The following is a 6,738-nucleotide window of genomic DNA, read 5'->3' as shown; positions in this document are numbered from 1 at the left end:
CTATGTGAGCTCCGTTTAAGAAACTTCAACCGTTACTTCTGGTACTTCCCAGTTTTTTAAAACTCATCACTCTCTAAGTTCAAAACCGGAAGTTTAGTTCGGACAAAATTTAAAAGCATTTTATAGATCATTAAGGTCATTCATTTAAATCTAAGCTAGTGAAAGTCGGTTCCCACATTGCTCAGAAAATTGATGACTCTTAAAACCGATTCATTGCCGAAATTTGTTACTGTACAGTTCTGATATCTCGGTAAAGCGCATTTTATTACCAAAGTTTGGCATATTAATGTTGCTGAACTTATCCGTAAACAACAAATATACCGAAATCAGCAAATCCGTTTGCTAAGATTTCGAACAGTGTGTTAGCTTTTGTTCAAATTCGGCGCGACACTTGTCATCTAATGTCAGCTATCGATTTTGTACAGCACCGGACGTCGCAAATTTCTCATGGAGCTGAAAAATATTTACGAGTTTGGCGAATGAAAGAGATTTCAGTATTACGTGAAAAGCTAAGTGGAATCAAAATGTTCTTTTGATGTGGAACACATCTTTATTTTCTATATAGGGGTGCAAATTAGAAACTCAAGGAAAAATACACGTAAAAATGTAGTCAGTTTATAAACACTTACAGCTCAGTATATTTTGTATCAATTATTAATATTATTTCATTATTTGATTGGAAATATTTCTAAGATTCGATTTGAATGTATCAAGCCACGTATTTTCAATTATAAATTATTGAAATTTTGATTAGTAGCGAGCAGTGTCCTACTTTGTCTGCCAAAAATCTCCGGCATACCGGATTTCCCTGCCATAGACGACGGTTTTGAAGGAGTTAGCAATATATCAAAGGGAAAGCATCGCTCTGATTGTTAAATCGATGCAAAAGCGAAACTGTTGGAAGCACGCGAATCTATAAATATATAAGCGAAATTATAGCTAACGTTTCAGTCCTACGCGTAGCATGCTACAGGTAGGTTGTTGCTAGACAGCAAGACAAAAAGTGCCATAAAACGATTTGAAGGTTTAATTGGTATGCTCTGATCTTGTGTCATGCAAGCTCGGATGAAATTCCATGTTATGTCGTTTCGTCTGAGAAATTGACAATTACCCCAGGGTAAATGTTGAGTGCGTAAGATTAATTCCTAATTTATATAAGATGAACTCGATTGATAATGAGAAATAGTTTATCGCTTCAACCGAAATCGCAGAATGGTAGAGAAACTTAACGCTATAAAAATCACTGCTTGCATACAAAGCTTGAACACAAGCTTGACGAAGAGAAGCTTTAATATCAAAATCCGTATCGCAAGTATGTACGAAGATATAATTGCATACATTTGGGATATTGGTGTAATTTCGTCGGCTATAAAACAAACAATGTTCGGTGTTGGTTCCTAATCAAGATAAATCTAGGCAGACTCTCGTGCAATAGCGGATTCAAAAGTGTGACGATTGATTGAACTGTTTGATTGTAGATCATTAGAAATTTTGGTTGCCTTGTTCCACATCAATGGCTCGAACAACCACATGGGGCTGATCCTTGTAGTTTTTTATATACTTTTGAATATTTGTTCATTTCCAGGTAGGGCGAGCACTAGAAACAAATGTTTTTATCTGTGACATTTCTTTTCGTGATTTGATTTTTTTTAAATTAAAGTGAGTATTAATAAAATACATTCATTCCCCAAACTTAGCTTTCGTGATAAGTTTTTCGTGCAATAATAAAGCAACATCTTTTCTACACTCGTTTACTGATGACTCGGTAATCCATGATTCGAACCCGATCGCTTTTGCCGAACTAACAGCAATATTGCTGCTGACAAGTGCGGCAATAATTGACAGTTCAGGATTGCCGAAATTTTCAGTTATTATACATTTTGCCGAGACGGTTACCGAGCCCTCGGCTGTGCAAATCTCGGCAATTATTTCCCCGAAATTTAATTATTTAATTCTCATTTTTGGCATCCAGCACCCTGTCCCGGAACTGGATATCGAATCAGGATGTAATTCAGTAGCAGACTATGAAACAACAAGGTCTATCATTTAAATTTAAAGTTGGAAAAATTGGTCATTGGATCTCTGATAAAACCAAATGGCCATTTTTGTCACTATATTTTAATCTGAGGGCCCCTCCCGGTATGAAATACTGGGCATGGGCCTGATTGAAAATATATTTAAGTTAACATGAGTGTGTAGTTAAATGGACACTGTTTGTGCGATTGGCTAATTCTAATCAAAGACTATAAGGAAAAACAGATGTGATACATTAAATTTTGTAGCACTCATTATACATTTTCGGAAGCGGAAGCTGGATGAAACTGTTTAGAAATCTTTTCATAAGACCTTTCTTTTGTAACCATTCTTACATTTGTGAAAATCGTCCTAGTTATCTTTGAGATATCACGGATCATGGATCTCGATGAAATTAGGATTCTTATAGGATTTAAAGACACTATCTTTTGAATATAAGTTAAAATCGGTTCAGTGATGTTCTATTTCAAAATACTAAAATTTTGTCTATATTAATATTTGACCACTCTCTCTTTAAATTAAATTTGTTCGACAAATAATCAACAAAATTTGCAAACTAAAAAAGCAAACAAAATTGCAAATTAGAAAAGTTTTAAAGTATTTGCTCCTGTTTAGATGGTCACTTATAAAACCCTACTGTTGAAATTGCAGGTAAAACTAAAATTCGATCAAGACAGAAAATTCCTCATAGCCCCATCCAAAATATAAAATTATTTATCTAAACTACTTTCTAGGCGAATTCGAAATTTCGTTTCAAATGATATGTTCTCACGCTTCCAAGAAACTAGCGGTATTAAATGCAAAAAACTAGATACATCAAAGATCATCAGTTAGCCCTCCCGAAACAAAATCCTGGGTGCGTGCCTGCCAATACGATATAAGGACAATTGGACGATTCGGTGCAATGACTTCCAGGAATGCTTTCGGCGCAATCATTGTTGGAAATAGAAAAATGACTGTTTTTTTCTCATGAATATTGCTTCAAGAATAGATTTTGTATTACCTAACTACAGCTGCATTCATAAGATTGTAAGTTTTAGAAGTGGCCGGTAAAACAATTGTACGGAAGACGATTTGAAACTAAATGGCCTACCTTGATTTACTGAGATATCAGTAGGGTCAAATTTGACGTTTACCAAACGATTCAAGTCAGAGATGCCAGATATTTTCATAGGGAATCTGTATTACTCGGTATAAAAAATCTGTATTTATCTGTATTCACTAATAAAAATAATTTCAACAATACAATGAAGTCAAATGATGTTATTCCAACACGTTATGACTGTAGAATGGTAGATTCAATGAGCAATAATTCTTTCCATCTGTCTGTTGGAACAGAAAGGTCAAATTCTACAAAAGGAATGTAATGCCAAGACTTTGCTTCTCGTCACTGCAATCAAATACTAATAGATTGCTCATACGAAAAAGCTTTGTTTTGCTTCTTGGGAAATCTGTATCAAATTTGTTTTCTGTATGCGTATGTAAAAATCCGAACAATACAGATAAATCTGTAAAAATGATGATTCAAGTTGAACTGCGGTAGCGTCCCGGTAAGAAAAAAACGTTCAACGGAAGTCTTTCATTGGTCCCATACGTTGCACAGTTGGTTCGATGAATGACCCCATTTCTCAGTGGGGTACTTAAACGAAATTTTATACTGACTGTTACAAAATTTGATTCACAATATTTTTGAAGAATGCTTAGGAAACAAAGAGTTTCATATTATATTATCCATATTATTTTTTAAGAGTATAGGGGTTTATCGCCATCTGTTGTTAGTTCATTTTTAATACTTATTTCAAGCAGATTTTGTGTTTGTACACGTTTTTGGCACTCATTAACTTCGAAACCGATATTATCATCGTTGATTTTTAATAAATGGGCGAGAACCCCATTTTCATGTTGCAGTCTTTTGGTAACTATTTTAGGGATTCCTTGACTGTTTTTTTTAGGGATTTCTGAACTAACAATACGGTATCTTTGTTTGAATTACTACATAATTATTTCTCGTTTGTTTTAGTGTATTTTACTTCCAATGGCATATTCATGACGAAAATCAGTTGAAACGAAACAGAAGGATCTGTCGTTAAGAAATAGAAACAAATTTGCTGAACATAATCGGCTGTTTTGACGGTTACCATAGCGGTTGATAGCGGTCTTGAATGATCCGAAATTATGCTAGATAGTCCACCGAAAGTGTTTAAGGTTCTACTTACAATCTCAGAAAAGTAGCCATTGTTGAAAAACGCGAAAGCAGTTTTCTCCGCTATTGCTTGATGAGTCGTCAAGAAAAAAACATCAGTTTGTGTAGAAAAATATACCAAACAAACTAATATTTTCTTTCTTGATGTTTCATCCAGCAATAGCGGAGGACACTGCTTTTGCGTTTTCCAACAATTACTGTTTTCTTGAGATTGTAAGTATAACCTCAAAAACCGTTCAACAGTGGCTCTGTACTAGTTACTTGGTTTGAATTCCAATTAGAAAGTTATCGTTCAAAATTTTATGAGCGGATGAATTGTTGGTTAAACTTCATAACGTAAGTCAAATTTTCTGCTTTCTCTCGATTCCAAGGAAGTTCCGACATGAAAGTAAGAGATTCGCCCTTATTTGTTAATTTGTTTCCATGCTCAGGTTTTACCCAGTTACGCCTTTATCAATTGTATGTAAAACTGACTAGCTTCGCCTTCAATTCAAATCTGCGTGAAATTTTACCATCTGTTCTATCACTTTCAGTTTCTCAAATCTCGGAAAACAACCGAAACTACGAAACATAATAATTACCTATCAATTGAAGTATCAGTCTGATTTCTGATTTCCCAAGTAGCAACAACTTCACCATACATATCGAATAGCACATATATTTCGAATATATACAGGGTGTCCTAAGAAAAATTTCGAATTTAAAAATGCGATAATAAAAAAAAAAACGGTTTGATAGATTTCAATGAGTGTCCATTTATTTGAAAATTTGATTTATGAAATTTATTTATGAAATATGTTTGGTTTGAACAAAACTGCGCTAAATGCCACACAGCCAACGAAACAATCGATGTTCCGCGAACAATATTTGAAAATCGATTAATCAGCAGAAAAACCATCCAGAAACAATTGAATACCTCAAGGACGAAATTCTGGTTGCTATTGATGACATAAGGCCAGAAGCAATTGAAAATGTACTCAAAAATTGGGTCGATCGGATTAGCTAATGCCAAATCAGCCGTGGGGGTATATTATTTTTCATAACAATTTCATGAATCAACCTTTCAAATAAATGTGTATTCATTGAAATCTAACAAACCTTTTTTTTATTAATGCATTTTTAAATTTGAAATTTTTCGTGTGACACCCTGTATAATGGGTTTAACACTTAAGGCATGTTCAGGAGTGCTCTAGATCTAAATGCATAATTTATGTCAGTTTAAAACTTAAATCTTGAAATTCTAACAAAAGAAACTGGCAACCTCAGCTGCGTTTTACTCGTGCCTCAAATGTATTAGCTTCAAATATAGAAAAAAATGGAACGGTAGCCGTAAAACAACCTAATTTTAAGTACATTCCACCCAATTTGGGGGTTCCGTTCAATAACCTAATTTTAGGTGAAAAGGCTCTAGGTAAGGCACGTGCCAAAAATACTTAAAGATGAGTTATATTTACTCTACAGTTGAGTCGTATTGACTCAATTTCAGGTTGGTATGGTTTGCTTAATTTTAGCGTATTGAACGAAGCTCTCGCTGTTGGGTGGTTTTGCTGTTTGTATTTTAACAACAATTGAAGGAACGAATGAAAGAAAAGATTCAAAAGAACTCAAAGTTAAGTAGCAAAAGGTCGAATAATAGGAATAAGGGATAATGATTTGTTTTACATTGTTTCCATTTCTTATCGTTTTGAAATACAGATTTTTGTTCCCTCGATAAAGATTTATCGATTTTTCCTCTGAAAAATAAAGGTTTATATGTTACAACCCTGCTGAGTCACAGTTTATTTCAGTTTCAGTTTCGCCCATATAAAATTTCTAGCAGCTGAATTTCCTCTTAGGCTTTGTGAAAGCTCATTTAAAACCACAACGGCGAATGATTTTGTTTCCATGAAAAAATAATAGTTTTCAATCAAATGAAATGGACTTTTTTAAGCATTTGTATGCTTCGATGGCTAAACTATCGAACGAGTTCAACGATTTTATCAAAGTCTTACAATGTAGAATTATACAAGTATCATTCCGAAATTTCATACTGTTTCAAAATCTAATTAACAGTGTGAAATGAGACGCGTTTACTTTGTGCGAATGCCCATTTAACTTCCACAATTTAAAAAATAAAGATTTTAACAACAGTATTGTGAAACACATGACTTTATGGAAAGCAAATAATCGTGAAAAATTTATTCGAAAAGGTTTGAAAATATTCCCGAAAATGCAACAATATTATTTATGATTGTCGCTTACCGTAATTTCCAGTTTTCAAATGCACCAAGAATGCATACTAACACAATATCAAGCTTCAAGAATGCCAAAACTATGGCAACGGAAGACAACCGCAAATACCGGAAAACCAGTTTTTTTGAATGAGGCTTTCATTCCTTCATGGGATTTATGCTAGTTAAGTAACGCAAGTGTGGCAACGTTTCCACTAACTTGAGTCACCCTACGTTCGAGTGGATGGAAAGAAGAAATCCCTTTCTCTGCCCTTGCCCAGCTTTCCGTGA

This window comes from Malaya genurostris, chromosome 1, assembly GCF_030247185.1.
Source record: "Malaya genurostris strain Urasoe2022 chromosome 1, Malgen_1.1, whole genome shotgun sequence".
NCBI classification, from domain to species: domain Eukaryota; kingdom Metazoa; phylum Arthropoda; class Insecta; order Diptera; family Culicidae; genus Malaya; species Malaya genurostris.
The sequence above is the reverse complement of the archived record's forward strand: the minus strand, read 5'-3'. Positions refer to the sequence as shown.